This window comes from Coregonus lavaretus (genome assembly GCF_964263955.1).
Source record: "Coregonus lavaretus genome assembly, chromosome: 30".
Taxonomy (NCBI): Eukaryota; Metazoa; Chordata; class Actinopteri; order Salmoniformes; family Salmonidae; genus Coregonus; species Coregonus lavaretus.
Genome location: NC_140017.1, coordinates 11,712,851 through 11,717,014, shown reverse-complemented (window position 1 = coordinate 11,717,014; position 4,164 = coordinate 11,712,851).

The window sequence follows — 4,164 nt, the reverse complement described above, 5'->3', positions numbered from 1 at the left end:
CTCTGTGCCTGCGTCACGGCCGTGAGCGCGCATTGTCCAAGACGTAGGCCACGAGCACAATTGTGCGTGTCCTTCTTTGGCACAGGAATTCGCCTAATTACCACAGCTTCAAAATTGGCTACATCGTAAAAACATCATAAAAACAAAAATTAGCTTTTTGATCTTAATTTAAGGTTAGGGTTAAGTATAAGGTTAACAGTGTGGTTAAGGTTAGGTAAGGGTTAGGTTTAAAATCTTATTTTAAGAAAATAAATTGTAGAAATGGGCGGGATTTATAACTTTGTGGCTGTGGTAACTAGTGACGATCATCTTCAATATGCCAAACGAAGCCAAACGGTGAATTAACATTAGAAACACCCCATACTCAGGTCGCACATTAAATGAGTAGGCCTATATAGACAAAACACAAACTTATGAAAAGTGGGTCAACACGAAATAGTCTGTCTGCACCTTGTTATAAAACTCTACAGCCCACATTTAATCTTATATTCAGATAGACATTGTTTTTTTAGTCCCATATTATTTAAATTTTCGTCATTTAGCAGACGCTCTTATCCAGAGCGACTTACAAATTGGTGCAATCACCTTGTGATAGCCAGTGGGACAACCACTTTACAATATTTTTTATTTTATTTTTTATTTTATTTTTTTATTTTATTCTTCATTTGTTTTTGTTTTTTTGTTTTTTTGTGGGGTGGGGTAAGGGGGGGTAGAAGGATTACTTTATCCTATCCCAGGTGTTCCTTAAAGAGGTGGGGTTTCAAGTGTCTCCGGAAGGTGGTGAGTGACTCCGCTGTCCTGGCGTCATGAGGGAGCTTGTTCCACCATTGGGGTGCCAGAGCGATGGTTTTGACTGGGCTGAGCGGGAACTGTGCTTCCGCAGAGGTAGGGGGGCCAGCAGGCCAGAGGTGGATGAACGCAATGCCCTCGTTTGGGTGTAGGGACTGATCAGAGCCTGAAGGTACGGAGGTGCCGTTCCCCTCACAGCTCCGTAGGCAAGCACCATGGTCTTGTAGCAGATGCGAGCTTCAACTGGAAGCCAGTGGAGTGTGCAGAGGAGCGGGTGACGTGAGAGAACTTGGGAAGGTTGAACACCAGACGGGCTGCGGCGTTCTGGATGAGTTGTAGGGGTTTAATGGCACAGGCAGGGAGCCCAGCCAACAGCGAGTTGCAGTAATCCAGACGGGAGATGACAAGTGCCTGGATTAGGACCTGTGCCGCTTCCTGTGTAAGGCAGGGTCATACTCTGCGAATGTTGTAGAGCATGAACCTACAGGATCGGGTCACCGCCTTGATGTTAGCGGAGAACGACAGGGTGTTGTCCAGGGTCATGCCAAGGCTCTTTGCACTCTGGGAGGAGGACACAACGGAGTTGTCAACCGTGATGGCGAGATCATGGAACGGACAGTCCTTCCCCGGGAGGAAGAGCAGCTCCGTCTTGCCGAGGTTCAGCTTGAGGTGGTGATCCGTCATCCACACTGATATGTATTTCACTGGATAGTGTATTTAATGCCTCTATGTGTAGCAATAGTAATGGTTTAATAATGGTAAATTAAATAAACGACAAAGCTTATTACAATAGACACAAAGTTTGTCTGCAAAATATGAAGTAAATCCATCTTTAGTCGAGTCGAGGACAATGATAACCTTCACTTTGATATGTGAGGACAATGATAGCCTTCACTTTGATATGTGAGGACAATGATAGCCTACAATTTGATATGTGAGGATAATGTTCATTGACTACAGCTTGGCCTTCAATACCATAGTGCCCTCTAAACTCATCACAAAACTCATGATCCTGGGATTGAACTCCTCCCTATGCAACTGGGTCGTGGACTTTCTGACAGGCTGCCACCAGGTGGTGAAGGTAGGCAACACTACCTCCTCTACAATGATCCTCAACACGGGGCCCCACAAGGGTGCGTCCTCAGTCTCCTCCTGTACTCCCTATATTCCCACGACTGCGTGGCCTCACACAGTTCCAACTCCATCATCAAGTTTGCTGACGACACGACAGTATTAGGCCTGATTACCAACAATGATGAGACGGACTACAGAGAGGAGGTAGGCACTCTGACGGCACGGTGCCAGGTAAACAACCTCTCCCTCAACGTCAGCAAAAGAAAGGAGCTGATTGTGGACTTCAGGAGGAACCAGGTTGGGCACGCCCCCACCCTCATCAACGGGGCCACCGCGGAGGGAGACAAAAACGTCAAGTTCCTCGGCGTACACATCTCCGATGAGCTGAAATGGTCAAACCACACGGACACCGTGGTGAAGAAGGCACGGCAGCGACTCCTCAACCTCAGGAGGCTGAAGAAATTTGGCCTGTCCGAGGGCCCTCACAGTGTTCTTTCAGGAGCACCATCGAGAGCATTCTGTCGGGCTGCATCATGGCCTGGTTCGGAACTCCACCGTCGCTGACCGCAAGGCTCTACAGAGGGTGGTATGCTCAGCCAAATGCACCATTGGGTGCTCACTGCCTGCACTCCAGGACACCTACAACACCAGGTGTAGCAAGAAGGCCAAGATCGTCAATGACCTCAGCTACCCGAGCCATGGCCTGTTCTCCCCGCTTCCATCACTCAGACGCGGGCAGTATACGAGTATCATGGCATAAACTGTCAGACTGGCCAATAGCTTCTACCCCCAGACCATCAGGCTGCTGAACAGCCACTAGGCAGCTACCTGCTCCCCTTGTTCCCCTCCTGCTCCCCGCCTGCTCCCCTTGTTCCCCTCCTACTCCCCTTGTTCCCCTCCTGCTCCCCTTGTTCCCCTTCTGCTCCCTGGACTTCCTATTCCTATTTTTGACCTGCACTGTTGGAGCTCGGAGCGTAAGAATGGCCACTGGCATGCTGGAGAAGTGTGCTCTTCACGGATGTGTGAGGGAAAATGTTGTTTGTGCTTTTCTAATAACCAATTCGACTGGGTTCATGCAAGTGACTTATTGATCGTGCCTCGGAGGAATCCTCACTAGGGCTGTTGCGGTGACCGTATTGCCGCCACACCGGCGGTCCCGAGTCATGAAGGCAGTCAATTTCCACGTGACAGTTTAGTCATGGTAATTAGGCTTCTCCAAGCTCTGATGCTGCTGCACTCTATTGTCCCTCTAATCACTCTGACATCAATGCAAATGTATTTGAAAATCTAATCAAACACTTCATGAGAGCCCATGAGCTCATGTTGTGCAACATTTCTATAGGCTATGCAAATGCAAGGGAAAACAGAGTGATGGCCTCTACTAAAAAGAGGAGGATCCCATCAGCTTTCTATTGGCTAGGCCTACTATATTTATTTCTCAACTTTCCAAATATTAAGCACATTGCGTATATTTACACAGGAGTATAGCCTACCTGGCTGGCATGAAAATATACCACGGGGAAAAGCGTCCTCCATTCGCTATTTAAGTGCATAGATTACATGTATTTTTTCCCGCTGGCCCTGTTTCGATACAGGTGCATGATAATGGTCCATTCTAAATCAAAGCAAGTTTCACACATATATTATTTAGTGTATGTAAAGATAAGATTAATTCAAGAATAGTCTGATGGGTGACAATATTAGCCTATCACTTGTGAATGATATATTATCACTTGTGAATGATGCCCAGCATAAGAAACAATGTCTTTGTTTGTGTGACTTTTTCAATCATAGTCCATAGGCCTATATGTTTTAATAAGGTTTTAATAACTAAATTGGCCCCCGCACATTAATCCGCTTTACAAGAGGTGTAGAGCCTAACTGACATTCATAAGCAGCGCCTGAGTTTCAAGTTTGGGGAAGATATAATTTTCACCCTAAAAATGCACCTTTATAATAAAAGCATTACATGCATAATTGCATTTGTGGTCACTTTTGATAATGGTGTTTTCCGCTAATGGAACATTCGCACTTATAGCCTACTACCATGTGCGCATTGCTGCGCTTCTAATGTGAAGAAATAGCCTAATAGTTTATCAACATTTTAAGCTAAACGTTCTGATCTGTTGCGTCAGCCACATTGCGTAAAAAAGGTTTTTTGATGCTAGTGGTTTTATTAATTTGGGATCTATCGCATCCCACAACTGTCCCAGACTATGTTTGGAATATTTATTTATTGCGCAGAATACAATAGGTCGACTTTTGTACTATGGGGGATAGTAGTGTTTGCTGTTTGTTAGG